At 35.1% G+C, this 16,445-nt stretch overlaps 1 pseudogene; it reads left to right on the top strand.

Moving 5' to 3' along the window:
- Positions 1 to 456: 456 nt before the first annotated feature.
- Positions 457 to 9,322, top strand: LOC100926178 (annotated as a pseudogene).
- The last annotated feature ends 7,123 nt before the right edge of the window (positions 9,323 to 16,445 follow it).

Here is a 16,445-nt window from a genome sequence, read left to right as displayed (position 1 = left end):
TTCCATATGGAGACCTTTTTTTAGGAAAAAGACTTCTATTTGGAAGTCATCACATAACTAAAACCAAGGTTCATTGTATAATGATACTAATTAATAAAATTAAAACTAAGAACTTGATGTAAGTTATCATGATATGGTTTTAGAACCAAAAATGTCATATATTCCATGATCCCTAAAACATTTAAAACAAGTTTTGGCTTCTATGTACTTGTAATATGGAAATGTTGAGTGTAGTTGAGGGCATAGATACTCTATTTGTGAGCTAGGAATTAAAATTTGCCTCTAACTACCCCGATAGAGAGTGGAAAATGAAACCAGAAGAAGTGATAGTGAAGGGCACTAGAACCAAGACTCGGTGGAACAGACAGAAGGTTTGGATCCAAAATTCTTAGCTTCATGTGGACATGTAATCTATAAAGTTATATTTACATGGGAACAGAAGTGGGAAAGTGAGAGATGGACATGACTAAACAATTTGCCCGTAACAAATTTTATTGGTGAGCCCAAATACTGGCCATCTCCAATTAATTTTTAAAAATAATAAGAGATGCTTTTCATATGAGATCATTTATTTATTCTATATCAGTTATATTATGCACCACTGATGTTTAATAGAAACAAGCAATAATTTTTTAAAAAATTAAATAAAAACCCCAAATTTTTCTTATTCTATCTTTTTATTTACAAGTTATATCCATGGGTAATTCTGCAGCATTGACAATTGCCAAACCTTTTGTTCCAATTTTTCCCCTCCTTCCCTCCACCCCCTCCCCCAGATGGCAGGTTGACTAATACATGTTAAATGTTAAAGTATATGTTAAATACAATATATGGATACATGTCCAAACAGTTATTTTGCTGTAAAAAAAGAATCAGACTTTGAAATAGTGTACAATTAGCCTGTGAAGGAAATCAAAAATGAAAGTGGACAAAAATAAAGGGATTGGGAATTCTATGTAGTGGTTCATAATCATCTCCCAGAGTTCTTTCACTGGGTGTAGCTGGTTCAATTCATTACTGCTCTATTGGAACTGATTTGGTTCATCTTATTGCTGAAGAGGGCCACATCCATCAGAATTGATCATTATATAGTATTGTTGTTGAAGTATATAATGATCAGCATCAGCCCACCAAAATTTTTGATGAGATCACTGTGTACTTTTTGCATGGGCAAAAAACAAACAAGCAAACAAAAAACATAAAAACTGAAGCGACACAAAACATGGAAAGCAGAAAAGTGCAGTTACATGTATTCTTTCATTAATAAAGACTGCTGTTTCTATGACTCTTAATAAATACAAAACTTCAGCAATTTTGAATTGTTCTATGTAGAGTACGTTTTAGAAAGACTTCCATTTGAAAGACATGTCAGTAAAACCAGTGTACAATGTAATAATAATGCAGTGAATAAAATTAAAAATATGAACTTGAGAAGGCATTATAATATGGCTTTAGAATCAAAAATATGTCTTTGACGTTTTCTAGATTGCTAAAGTTTTCAGCTTCCAGGTACCTTTCATATGTTAAATGTTAGAAGTAGTTGAGAGCAGAAATCCAGAATGTCTTAGCTAAGAGTTGAATCCTGCCTCTAAGTATACCAAAGGGAAATGAAAAATGAAGCCAGAATAGATGGAGGGCACTGGAAAGCAGACTGTGTGGGTTTGACAGAAACTTTGAATCCAAAATACTGAACTTGATTCCACTGTGGAATCTATGTCATTGTTAAGAAGAATTAGAAATGGGATAGTGGGAGATTTTCAAGAGCTGAGAATGGAAATTGTGAGAAACAAGTGTTTCAGCACATTACATGCTGTAGCCATAATAATAGAAGCATCCTTCTAAGGAGAGAACCTTAAAGAAAAGATATTAGAGGTCCAAGTGACTCAAGACTCCAAAGGACAGATTTCAAAATGTCCTGAAAATCACTACATTTGATTTCTATGCAGTCTCTGAGAACAGAAATGCTGAGCTCTGAATGAATCTTAGAAAGAAAATGGTCATTAGCACTCACGTTGAACCTAAGCTGGTGCCAGGTGCTCTCATTTCCTGAAGCAGCCACAGCTAACATTGGTGCCTCTTCCTCCTCTGCTCATTGCTCCTCAATGTTATCATGGCCTTCACTTACAAATCCATGACGTCTGTGCAGCTGATTGGCTTCAATAAATAATAATAGTACAGGGCTGAGGATACAAATCCACTCTCTTTGTATATTATGGACCCATTTTAGAATACTGTGTATAGATTTTCTCTACATGGCTGGCTCTGAATTTCATAATCCTTTGAGGCTTTCTGTTGCTTATATTTAATTTCTTACTTATGCCCTATTTTGATCCTGATTTTTAGCATCAGCATCAGGTCAGAAAGAGAAATTTTTGTGTTTGGATTGTAGTGGTCATCCTTAACATCATGGTACTAGTGGAAAGCAAGCTTATAGAACTAACTCCAACATCCCCTCAGAAGAATTGTTTTGTTTATTGTTTATTTTGCAGTGATGGGGAGAAATGGGTGTCAGTGTCAGGGTATTATTTTATGTATTCTTTAATGGATAGTCTTATTTTTTTTATCCTGTCCCACTGGGAAATGTATCATACAGGAATTTTCTTCTTGCCATGGAGATATGACATTAACCAAGTGACTATTTCTATTGTCTACATAGTGACTATGACTGTGGGAGTTGATGCCTGATATGAAACTTTGCTGTTTAACTTCTTATATAGAGATCTATTTACTGAAACGATTATTGGATTGCAGCACGTGTGACTGCTGATGAGTTTATGTAACTTTTTCAAGGCTTATGGAAATAATAACTGGAAGAACAGTTCTGCTATGAAAAAAATGCTTCCCAATGAATGGATGCCCATCAATTGGAGAATGGGTGAGTAAATTGTGGTATATGAATGTTATGGAATATTATTGTTGTGTAAGAAATGACCAGCAGGATGATTTCAGAGAGGATTGACGAGACTCACATGAATTGATGCTGAGTGAAATGAGCAGAACCAGGAGATCATTATATACCTCAACAACAATACTGTATGAGGATGTATTCTGATGGAAGTGGTTTTCTTCGACAAAGAGAAGATCTAACTTAGTTTCAATTGATCAAGGATGGACAGAAGCAGCTACACCCAAAGAAACAACACTAGGAAATGAATGTAAACTGCTTGCATTTTTGTTCTTCTTCCCGGGTTATTTATACCTTCTAAATCGAATTCTCCCTGAGCAACAAGAGAACTGTTTGGTTCTGCACACATATATTGTATCCAAGATCTACTGTAACCTATTTAACATGTATAGGACTGCTTGCCATCTGGGGGAGGGGGTGGAGAGAGGGAGGGGAAAAATCGGAACAGAAGTGAGTACAAGGGATAATGTAAAAAATTACCCAGGCATGGGTTCTGTCAATAAAAAGTTATTTTTTAAAAAAAAGCCTACCATATACCAGACAAGGTGTTTTTTTTTAACTTATTTATTTATTTACAAGTTATATGTATGGGTAATTTTACAGCATTGACAATTGCCAAACCTTTTGTTCCAATTTTTCCCCTCCTTCCCCCCACCCCCTCCTCTAGATGACAGGATGACCAGTAGATGTTAAATATTAAAGTATAAATTAGATACACAATAAATATACACGATCAAACCGTTAAAAAAAAAAGAAAAAATGTTTCTCTTTGTTTCTCTTTGTTTGCTTTTCATTCTGAGTACAAGTTGGGCCCGCTAGTCATCATTAGATATGTTAGAGACACATCTTAGACTCCTACTACATAGTTGTAACAGCTTTTGGCAACAACACATATCACCTTATTGTGTGTCAGTTGAGCAATACAAGATATCAAACTTTGAATTTGTTGCTTGTACAACTACCCCTCGATGTTCTTTTGTGGTAGTTAGAATTACCTCCTCATGTGGAACCCAATCTTATGTACTTATTAAGCATTATTAATGGATACATGTCCATTATGGAATACAAGTGGTAAACCAGTTGAGCAATCACTTTAAGATTCTGCCTTTTTCATTAAGAAAACCAAGGTGAGATTGACTAGAAGTGGAAGAAGAGAAAAGTGGCCTGCAATCTACAGAAGTATTAGTAAATAAGTTGCTTCTAAATACTGCAACCATTACCATAGAACTAAACTTATCCACTTAACAGAAACAGAAACTAAATGTATTGGTACATGGATGACAGGAATTATATGAAGCATATAAAATCAGTCCTATAATTCCTGTCCATCTCATTTCCACTTATCATTACATGTGTGTTCTGTAAGAGAGGGAAGAACCAGGTGACCTCTTTTGTTAAACAGTGTACATTCGATCAGCATAATGTTCCTAGTAATTTAACCTTCATAAGTGTTTGCTTTTTTTGGTTTGTACATGTTAAGTTTTTGCCTTGGTTTGATTTTATAATAGAAAAGCTAATTTAGGAACACTGGCAACATTCATTTTTATATTACCCTTTTATTTTTCCAAACACATGAAAAGATAGTTTTCAAAATTCACCTTTGCAAAACCTTGTGTTCCAAATTTTTCTTTCTCCCTCCCTCCCCCCTTACCTTTCCCTAGACAGCAAGCAATCAAAAATAACCTAAATCTGTGCAATTCTTTCAAACATATTTCTACATTTGTCATGCTGCACAAGAAAAATCAAATCAAAATGGAAAAAATACGGAAGAAAGAAAAAATGCAAGCAAACAAACAGCAACAACAACAAAGGTGAAAATACTATGCTTTGATTTACATTCAGTCTCCCTAATTGTCTCTCTGGATATGAGTGACTCTTTCCATCACAAGCCTATTGGAATTATCTTGAATCACCTCATTGTTATGCTATATGAATGTAATGGAATATCATTGTTCCATAAGGAATGATGAGCAGGCTGATTTCAGAAAAGCCTGGAAAGACTTACATGTAGTGATGCTTAATGAAGTGAGTAGAAGCAAATGAACATTATACATCCCAACAAGACGACTATATGAGGTTCAACTGTGATAGACTTGGCTCTTTTCAACAATGAGGGGATTCAAGATAATAATTAAGTCTGGGAAGAGCCATGGAGAAGAGAAAAAGACTCTGAGAACTTTGAAAACAAGTGATATCTGGTCCAAGAGAAAAGACCAAAATCATATCCTCAAGTTTTGCACATGCCATGAGTGTGGGGGTTCTGTGAACCTACATGACAAGCTGTGGAATGGGCCTTTAGATGCAAAATATCATCAATTACAAGGATTATGCTAAATATTTTCATATTGATATATATGTATTGTTACAGTTGTATTTTCATATTGATATATATATATATGTATTGTTACAGTTGCAGGCAAATAATATCTAGCATGCTAACATCAGAAGAGAAAGTTATTAGTTTTAATATTTTATATGTGGGAAGATTCATGTGCATTGTCACTGGTTGGTTGGTTGGTGTACTTTGGTCTCAAAGAACTTCAAAATAACCTCACTATGTTACAGTCGAGTTACAGTGTGTCGACTATGGCTGATCAGATAAAAACAAGCTTGAAATGCTCTGCCACAGGTCAGACACAAATAGTCCCTTTGAACTTTTGGGATAGACTCTCTAACTTTGCTCATCTTGCTTTTCTTCTGAGCTAATTCAATTCTGCTTTGCTCATAGAGCACAGCATCTTCTCTGATGAGAGTATGTTATACTGGACAGTCTTATGTCAGATTTTCCCATATCATACAATATATGGGAGACATGCAACCGATTCTTAAGTTCTTAAATACCTTGAGAGTGGCCTTACATCACTTTTTCTGACCACCTTGTGTTTGCCCTGGGTGAGTTTTCCATAAAATAAAATTTAAAAAAAGCAACTGAGGTCCTTTGTCAAACTAAACTGCCAAGGATTTCAATTCTATTGCAGAGAGCACCATTCCATTGGACTGGCCACATTGTTTGAATGCCAAAACATATGTTTTGCCAAAAAGACTATTATGGTCCAATTAGAAAATAAAAAAGAAAAATCCATTAGAAACACATGAAGGTACTTCCTTACAATCCAAAACATCAGCCCATGGAATCTCCTTAGTACACTGAATATTGAGGCTTCCTGGTAGCTTTCAATGACCTATGTTCCAGAAATAAGACCAGCTGCTCTGGCTCTCACAGAAATCATGAAAAGCAAGAGAAAGAAAGACAAAAAGACACCAGTGTTCTTTCAAAGTGAAGAGTAGTTAAAAAGTGGGGATGAATGAATGAATCTTTATTATCATTAACTCTACCCTTAAATGCTTTCTAACCACAATGTTGCTAAGGAAACATAAATGAAAACAAAAGTAGATAAAATAGTCAGTGTATGAAGGGATTATGTAAAAGTTGGGTTCAAGGAGAAATTTTAGCATTCTCAGACAAGCTGTCTCTCCTCCTATCCAGGCAGGTGGCTTATCGCTCCTGCAGATCCATTCCCATCCATCTCAAGCATTTCTACTCCCATGCTTCCAGGTCTCCCACCAGCCAATGAGCAAACTGAAGTGAGGGTTTGTGCCAGATCAGAATGATATGGATTACTGCAGACTGAGTGCAGATTAAGCAGGCAGCCAAGGCCTGGGAAAGTACAGCTTGGAATCTAGCAAGCTATGCAAAGGCAGGTGTGATTACATCACCAAGCAGATGTGATTACCTGGGAGGACACAGAATATTAGATGAAGAATGGTCTTAGAATATAAAAAGATATAAACTTCAATGAAATTTAAAATTCAGGATCATCACCTAGTTGTGACTGTAGAATCTGCAAGGCTTGAACTGTGACTGCCTAGATAAGAGAGAAGGGGAAATGTACAGGGTCTGGGAATGGACATTTTCAGCAAAAGAAGGATTTGAGAACACAGAGTGTTCAATCTGGGAGTTGCCATGGAGATGAAAACGAGAGAGCTAGCAGTAGAAGAGGCAACCTCAGAGCAAAGAGAGCCATTAGGACAGAAAAGGTCAGATATTCCAGTGGCATGGAAATCAGGATATACTTTAGGTGGGAGTAGGGAGGTATCAGAGAATAGAAATCACCTGCTGGGGAAGAAAACTCAGTGGAAAATCTCAAAATTCACAAGACTATTTATCAGCCATTTTTTTCCATTTAAAAATGTTAGATTTTTTTGTAGGAGATTATTCACTTATTACAATATAATTTTGTTGGGCATCAGACATGGATAAGACACACAAAGAAATAAAAACCAAAAAAATGTCCTATTTTCAACCACACTACCAAAAGGGTGTGGTGAGATTACTGTCAATGATTGTCCTAGCTAAAAATGTGCCATAAAACCACAACATCTACACAACAAAACAAATTAAATTGCATGTATTATTTTCCTGCATAAAGACTGCTTTTATGTAACATTATATAACTTTATTAATAAAAATAAATATTGAAAATTTGGAGGCAAAATAATTAGCTATTCAGAAGAAAGCTTTTCAGGAAGAAGACTTCTATTTCTAAATTATCATATTGGTAAAACTAATTTTAATCTGTAATAACAATCCAATGAAAATAAAATTAAAAATAAAAACTTGACACATGCTATCAGGATATGGATTTAACATTCAAAATATCATTGCTTTCATGGTCCCTAGAACATGAAAGGTGTTGTAGGCTTCCAAGGTAGTTTTTATGTGGAAATGAAAGAGATAGATGCTTTTGCATCTAGAGTACATTTGCTAGAAGTAAAATTCTGCCTCTAAAAGTACCTGTGGGGAGTAGAAAATGAAGCCAGAATAGGTGATCATGGAAGACAATTGAAATAAAGACAGCATGTGGATTTGATGGACACATTGAATACAAAATTTTATGGTTTTGACATTTAGAATCTATAATTTCAATGCAGGGATGTAGTAGTAGAGAAAGACTGAGAGATGTTCAGTAGCTAAGTATGAAAATTGGCAGGAATGGGAGGATTTTGGTACATAGCATGGTGCGACCACAGTGAAGACAAGAAAGGAGATAGGAAAACACTTTGAGGAAGGACTATCAAAGCAGAAAGTGCTTTAAGATTCCAAAGGGCAGATCTTGAAATTTCTTGAAAATCACCGTGGTTTATTCCTAGGTGACTTCTGAGAACAAAAATAATTGGCAATGATTAGGCCTTAAAGTACAAAAATGTCATAAATGGACAGGATTTATTTTCATTTATATGTTGGCCCAAATATTGACCCTATTCAAGTAATGTATAAGACAAATCAAAACTGTATTTTGAGTGGGGAGAAATAATTCCCAGTAACAGGTACATAATGTGCAGCCTACTAAAGACTTAGAATGGACACTGGTGTAAGAAATACTGAAAAGTTGGGTTTCCACAGAGTGTTTCAAGCTTTGAGGTAGTGTAGGATAATGGTTACCACTGACCAAGAGGTTTTCAGAATGTGAGAGGTCAAAGAAGGTTAAGATTCCACAAAATAACTAAGTTTCATATCTCTCAGAAGCCTTAAGAAAACAAGGAACTGGGGAGCTAGGAAGGCACAGGTGGATTCAGCCCATAAGAAAAAGTCTTGTGGTTTTCAGAAAACCACAAGCTTAAGATAATAGCTGATTCAACACAAACTACTTGGGGGTCAATGACCTGACTTGAGCAAATCACTATTATGCCAACAACATACTCCATAGGAGTTTTCCACCATTTTTGAACATGGGATATATGAAGAGGGAGGGGGAACATGCTTATACATATCTAAGGGAAAACATATAGTGATCATATCAGAAAGATTGTAAACTGTAAGGGAACAGACCAATCCATTTTCTGAAGGAAGGGATTGCACCAAAATAACAAGTATAAAACTTCTCTCACTTCTGTGCTCAGAGCTCCCTCTTCTCAAAGAGGAGAGGGGCCCCGTTTCTGGCCAGAAATGTTAAGATGATTTCTTAAGATTCTTCTTTAATAAATTGCCCTCAATATCTTATTTTCAGGATCAAGTTATATCATTGGTTGGTTTGAAAACTTTTTATGTGATAATATTCATATGTACTGAAATAATGATGCAACTAAAAAAAAAAAGAAATGAAATCTTGTTAGGGATCATAGGAGAATCCTGCCTCAGAAGATGCCATTTGGCCATCTAAAGCTTAGAGTCACGAGGAGATTGGGGAGATGGCTCTTGGAAGAGGGAATATACAGGCTTGAAGCCCCTTTGGAAGGAAGGATGAGCAGCTTAAACTGTCGAATCTGCTAGAGCAGAACTGTGACAGCCCAGAGAAGCAAGGAGAGTGGGAGCTGGACGGGGTCTGGGAATGGACATTTTCAGGCACAGGAGAATTTGTGCTCACAGAATCAGGTCTGGCAGTTGTCATGGAGACAAGAGAACTGCAGCCCCCATAGAAGAGTAAACCTCAGAGCAAAGAGACCTTACAGTTTCCTTGGAAAAAATATATGCTATAGGTGTGGGGGATTCAGATAACAAAAATCTGCTGGGGAAGGGCCATTGGAATACAAAATCTCCCAACTCACAGTTTTCCTTTCAGAGATGTACTCAAGGGGTCATTGACTACTCATTTGAAGAAAAAGGCAGATTCTTACAAAGGCATCATTCCCTTAATCCAATGTCATTTATATAGGGAATTGGGATTGTACAAAAAAAGTAAAAAAAGAAACTACGAGAAAACCAAACCAAATGGCCCTTCTATCTTCAAGCAGACGTTTCAGAGAATTTTAAATTCTTTTTCAAAATATTACTGTCCATTTGGGGGCTAACTAGCCTCCCATCCAAACATCACATCCCTGTGTGGCTAAACACACACACATACACACACACACACACACACACACACACGCACACAACTATCAGGAAATTGTTTCTAGGAACACATCATGTGGAACAGAAAGAGATCATAAGACAGGAGATTTCTATTTCAACAGAATCATATTGGGAAGACACAAGTACATTGTTATCACCACTGAAAGAATCAAAAATCAAAAGAATACTTTGACCAGATGTAGTCTGATATCTCTTGAGGATCCAAAATGACATGTCTTGGATGGTCACTAGAAAAAGAAAGATAGAGGTTTCCTGGGACCCTTCATGTGGGAATGTTGGGAAGTGATGATTACATGGATACAGACTGTATAAGCTAGGCATTCAATCTTGCCTCAGAATGTACCATTAGGGAGAGGAAACTCTAGTTACAATATTGTATCAGAGAGGGGACTTAGAAATAAGAACATCCGACACTGAAAGATATTCCTAATCCAAGATCTGGGTCATTTCTACCCTGTAAATTTTGAAATGTCAGCACTGAGAGATACTAGAGCAGAGAAAGTTGAAAATGGGGCAGTGTGAGTAGAACATCAACCCTGGTGTCAGCAAGATCTGAGTTCTAATGTGCCCTTAGATCTTTACTAGATTTGGGTAAGTCAATTCACCCTGATTCCCTCCCCTCAAACAAAAAAATTGGAAGATATTCAGAAGCTGAGCATGTAATTTATGAAAATACTGGCATGATAATCCTCAGAATCTCTGGCATGAGAGTAGCCATAGAGAAGACACTGAGAGAAGTAGGAGCATTTGGAAGAAGCTAAATGAGGGGGAGAAGAGCTCCTACAACATCAAAGATCAGATCTGATGTTCAGTGTTCAAAAACTTCCCCATATTAACCATGGGAGGATCCTGAGAACCTGAATTATGTGGTTGGGAAGTGGCATTAGAATGGAAAATATAGATTCCAAGATTGATGATCATATATACTCTTTACTAAAATATTGATCATTTTGAAGGAATTTAAGAAACAAGATAATTTTAGGTTTATTTAAACAGATTTACTGGCTGACAGTTTAGACTCTAGAATTTTCTGGTTCAAGGTCAATTCCTCCTTCTAGAGTTACTGATTTTGCATAGAAAGGGAAACCATGGGATTAGGCCAGGGAAGAAATGGAACTCAGAATCCCCGAGTTAGAAGGAAATATTGACTCCAACTTTCTGAAGCAGATGAGGTATAAAAGACAAAGTCATTGTTGAGACTAATTAGGACTGAGAGAGAAGATGTAGTCCTAAACTTTGTTAAGGAAATGGTCAGAACCAGTGAGATTTGACTATACACAATGACAAGATTTGGAGGAACCTTGGAGAAGAGAGTGAGAAGGGCAGGAGAATACTGAGAAAGAGGGATATTAGAAAGAGAGATTTATTAGAACATTGAAGGTTAGAACTTGGAGTGTATGTGATAACAGGGAGGATGCTAAGAATACCAATTATCTGCTCTGGAATGGGCCTGAAAGTGGAAAATCTTACCCATACCAAGAATTGATTTTCCCCACTAGTCCATTGGCAGCAAGGAGATCAAAGTAATTAATATAAAAGAAATTAATTCAGGCTATTCACTGGAAAGCTAAATAATGAAACTTATGTTTCAATACTTTGTCCACATAATAAAAAAATAGGACTCATTGGTAAAGTCTCTGATATTGGAAAAGAATGTAGGCAAAAGCAAAAGTAGATGGTAGCGGAAGAGAAGGATAGAAAGTGCCATGGGATAAAACACAACATAATTTGGACAGACTTTGAGGAAAAGTGAAGAACAGAAAGAAAGAGCCTGGCATGTTATAGTCTATGGGGTGACAAAGAGCTGGACATGACTATTAAGTGACTGAATAACAATATTGGCCATCTCTACTTAATTTAGGAGGCAAAGCCAAGATAGAAAAATAAGGCAGGGACTCACCCAAGCTCTCTTCCAAATATCTCCAAATTCTTCTAAATTTCTACTTAATTTAAACAATAAAAAGGCACATTTTTCATGTGAGATCATTCAATCATTACAATATTTATTATATTATGCATCATTGGTCCAATATAGAAACAAAAAGTAAAAAATAAACACACAATCATATACCCCACACAAATTGAAATAAACTGCCAAAAATGTTGGGGAAATTATGATGTTATTTTAGACTGACAAAAACCTCCAAATCCCACAAATTCTGGGCACAAGAACCTGTGAAGTTGCATGCATTCATTTCTTTAATAAAGACTCTATTTAAATTACTATTAATAAAAATGACTATTGAGAAATTTTTGACAAGAAAACAAGGTATTAAATATACAACTTATTTGGGAAAACATCTATTTTGGAATCATTATATCATGATCTATGCATATTGTGAGAATAATCAAATTAATAAAATATTTAAAATATTAATAAAGTATTAAAACAATTATATAACCCAATATAACCTGATAGGACTTTAGAACCAAGAATGTCACATAGTCGATGCTGCCTAGAACTCTGTGTGTTTAGGCTTCTAAATTTCTTTCATAAGGGAATATGGAAATATTAGAGAGCTGAACAAGTAGTTAAATGCTGCCTCTAAACATACTGAGAGGGAGTAGAAAATAAAGCCAGAATGTATGACCATTGAGGGCACCTGGACTCAAGACTTTGTCCTGTTTTTAATTTTTAAATTTATTTTATTTTATTTACTGAACAGTATTTTATTTTTTCAAAAACATATAGTTTTCAACATTTATTTTTGTAAGAATGTGTTCCAAATTTTTCTCCCTCCCTTTCTTACTTTTCCTCTCCTCAAGGCAGCAAGCAATCTTATATATGTTAAAGTAATCCTTTTCATTGTATTTGCCATGTTTTCCAAGAAAAATCTGACCAAAAGAGCTAAAACTATCAGAAAAAAAGCAAAGGCACAAAAAAGGTCAAAATATTATGTTCAATCTACATTTTGATGTTACTGAAAAATGAACTATGTCCACAGTATTCCTGATATCCTAATCTAGCAATCCTGTCAGAAAAGGAAATGAGGTTAGATTGTTCTCAATAAACCCATTCTTATTCAATGACCACATATTCCCATTCTTCATTAAAGATGGTGGAATCTAATGCCTTCATTTTATAGCTAAGAAAACTTAGGCTGGAACCATTAAATGATTTACCCTGTAGTCAGGTCCTAAAATAAGATTTAAACTTATAAAGATAAGTTTAGCTAGTCAGAAGACTAGCACTCAATCCACTACACTATTAGCCACCACAACTCTAGATGAAATACTTTACCTCTAGGATTTGGAGTAGCATGGCACCAAAGCAGAATAAACTCAGGTATACTGGAGATGATAATTACTTCTGCTACAATAAAATGTGTTCAGATTTGTATTTAAATATTGCTTTATATGAAATACTTGGGACACTAAAAAAATTTAAAGCTTCTAACTCTGATCAAAAAATGTTTGATGAAATGACATAATTTTTTGACTAAGTCCCGGACAGGGTATATAAAAGCCCAATGAAAGAAATGCAGTTTTACTTAGATGCTTTTCTGATAAAGACTGTCATTGATAAGGTTATTATTGATAATGAATATTGAATATTTTTAATATGAAATCCTAGGTGTTATTACTGATGCCTCATTAGAGACAGAACCAATGTTTTCAGGTCATGATATCTATAAATCATTAGGTATAGTTTAATAAAAACCCATCAAAAAACTTTAAGAATAAACTTTGTAAATCATAGGATGGTATTTCTTTGGAAATAGTATTTGGATATGTCATGGTCTTGGAATGTCCTTAGTCATTTAAATGACTGGTCTGTCAATTCCCACTGAAGAGCAACAGAAAATTAACAAATTTCCTAGCTAGACATAAATCCCAACTCTGAATGTCTTTATTTGGACCAGGAGTATGAGAACAAACAAAATCTTAGAACACAAAAGATCTATAAACCAGCACATGTGAAAGATGGAAGCACTGTGAGAATATGAATCAGAATCTGCTCTAGTAGAGTCCTTAGAATAAAAAATATTATAAATGGCAAAGATTTATTTTCATATAATATATATGTATATATATATATATATATATATATATATATATATTCTAAGTGACCCCAAATATGCTCTGTTTCTATGGAATTTCAAAAAGAAGGAAGGAGATTTTGCTTAGAGAATCAATTCTTTCTTGCAATGTAATTTATATCCTGTCAAAGTGATGCTTTGAAACAAATCATCCTTTCACAACTACATAGCTAAAAGAATGAAATTAAATTACTGCATGTTTTGGAAAACTCAAAAAAGGCACTGAAACTGAAAATACTTGGACACAGGAACAAACTTAATTGCCTGTATTTTGCCTCTTTTGTTCAAGACATCTTACCATGAAATAAAATGAATGCAAAGGATGTTTGTGCAATGACATCAAGGTGTAGCATGCTAAGGACTTTGAAGAAACTCACGTTAGTTTTGGAAATTTATATATAGATAAGATTTAGGTGCATTGTCATAATTAAAATATAAAGAAAAATACTTATAAATAAGAGGAAGTTATGCCTTAGAATCTAAACTATATGGTCCTGTGGTCCCATGGAAAACTCAATATTGAATCTTGAGTTTGGTCAGCTCAGGAATCTCTAAGGTCTCTGTTCAAAGGTACCAGCAGAGGGAGAGTAGAAAATCTTCATGAAGTGAGAATGGAAATGGTATGAAATAAGAGTATTTTAGTATGGGGAATTCTGAAATTATAATGAAGAATTTATGATTTATGAAGGAAGTAGAAGTGCATTCAGAAGAAAGGGTATCAGAGCAGAGAGTGACCTGAAGTTCCAAATGAAAGATCTTGGAATGTCCTGAAAATCACCAGGTTTGTTTTCTAGGTGATCTCTGAGAATAGAAATTATTAACTCCAACTGGGCCTTAGAATGAAAAAATGTATATAAATGGCCAAGATTTATTTCTGTGTCATAAATTCTGTATCATAAGTTGGCCCAAATATTGACTGGTTGTAGGTAATTTATAAAATAAGTAGAAACTAGATTTTTCTTATATGAGCAAAAATAAATTATAATTCAAGTTTTAGTTTACATTGGTAATGAAAAAAGTAAAAAAAGCCACACATCCTTAACCATAGAGTCTAAAAGATACAGTGAAAATACTATCTATTTTATCACTGCCCAGAAACACTCTACAAACCACCAATGTATATACAATAAAACCAATGCAATTCTCTGCAATTTTATCATTAGTAAACATAAGCATTGATAGCAGTATTAGTAATGATTGCTACTTTGTATTTTTGGACTTTAAAAGTTACTTTACCTGGAAAGATTTACAGTAACTGATGCTAAATGAAGTAAGCAGAACTAAGAAAACATTGTACACAGTAACAACAAGATTATGTGATGATCAATTGTGATGTACTTGGCTCTTTTCAACATTGAATGAGGTAGTTCAAGACAATTCCAATAGACTTGTGATGGAAAGAGCTGTCCACATCCAGAGAGAGAATTGTAGAGACCGAATGTGGATCAAAGCATACTATTTTCACCTTTTTTTGGTTGTTGGTGTTTATTTGCTTGTTTGTTGTTCTTTCTCACAATTTTCTCTCATTTGATCTGATTTTTCTTGAACAGCATGATGAATATGGAAATATATTTAGAAGAACTGTACGTGTTTAACCTATATTGAATGACTTGCTGTCTTTTGAAAAGGGGAAAGGGGAGGAGGTAGGGAGAAAAATCTGGAACACAAGGTTTTGCAAAGATGAATGTTGGGAACTAACTTTGCATGTATTTGGAAAAATAAAAAGCTATTAAAATCAAAGAATCCATTCAATCTACATATACAAAAAGGAGAAAACTAAAAAAAATTAAACTAGGTGATCTCTGAGGTCCTTTCTAGCTCTAAACTTAGGAGCCTCTGATAGACTAGGCACCAATAATGAGAAAGATGAAAATGAAACAGCCCCTGCCCTCTAGGGAGTTAATTAATTATTTAATTAATTAATCTAGCCTGATACCAGCTGGACTAAAATGCTAACTAAATGTAATAACTAAGGTGTAAACAAGTAGAGAAAGGGGGTTAAAAATTTTGGAAGGCCTTGAAAAAGACTAGCAAGTTTCCAATAAGAGCTTAACAACTTAACATATGGTAAAAGGGAAAGAGGGTAGGTTAAGGAGGGCAGTTGATGAGAGGGGAAAAGATGGAGAAAAGGTCTCTTGCCTTTGGTCTGAAGACATTAAGAAGCTGTTCCTTTCCAAACTATCTTTTGATGTGCAAGAACAGAAACATGAGATCAAATGATGGAAAAAGCACAGAATGTTCTAATTGATGAATGAGATGTAGCCTCATGGTGGTGGTAGGCAGGTGGGACAGCTGGTACCTTGCTTATTAGGCTCTTGTATAATGGAGACTAATAAGGATGATTTAATTCCTGGCCTATTTTCCATTCATATACACCTAAAAATGTTCTCTAGATTCTCTAGTCCTTGCTACCACACCCTCCCCACTTATCCTCTCTCCCTGTCCCTTCCAAAATACCAAGATATTCAATGAAAGAACACCACTTTGCCAAATGTTATTTCTGATTTGTCTTTGTTTACACGTATCACCGTGATCATCATCTCTAATGTGCAATCAATAGGAGACCCATGGGAAAAGTGTTCATTGGTCATTTGCATGATGAGCGTTTGGAGAAAAACACTCACTTCCGAGAACAAAGTGTTTCAAC

Source organism: Sarcophilus harrisii, chromosome X, assembly GCF_902635505.1.
Source record: "Sarcophilus harrisii chromosome X, mSarHar1.11, whole genome shotgun sequence".
Lineage (NCBI taxonomy): Eukaryota > Metazoa > Chordata > Mammalia > Dasyuromorphia > Dasyuridae > Sarcophilus > Sarcophilus harrisii.
The sequence above is the reverse complement of the archived record's forward strand: the minus strand, read 5'-3'. Positions and strand labels throughout refer to the sequence as shown.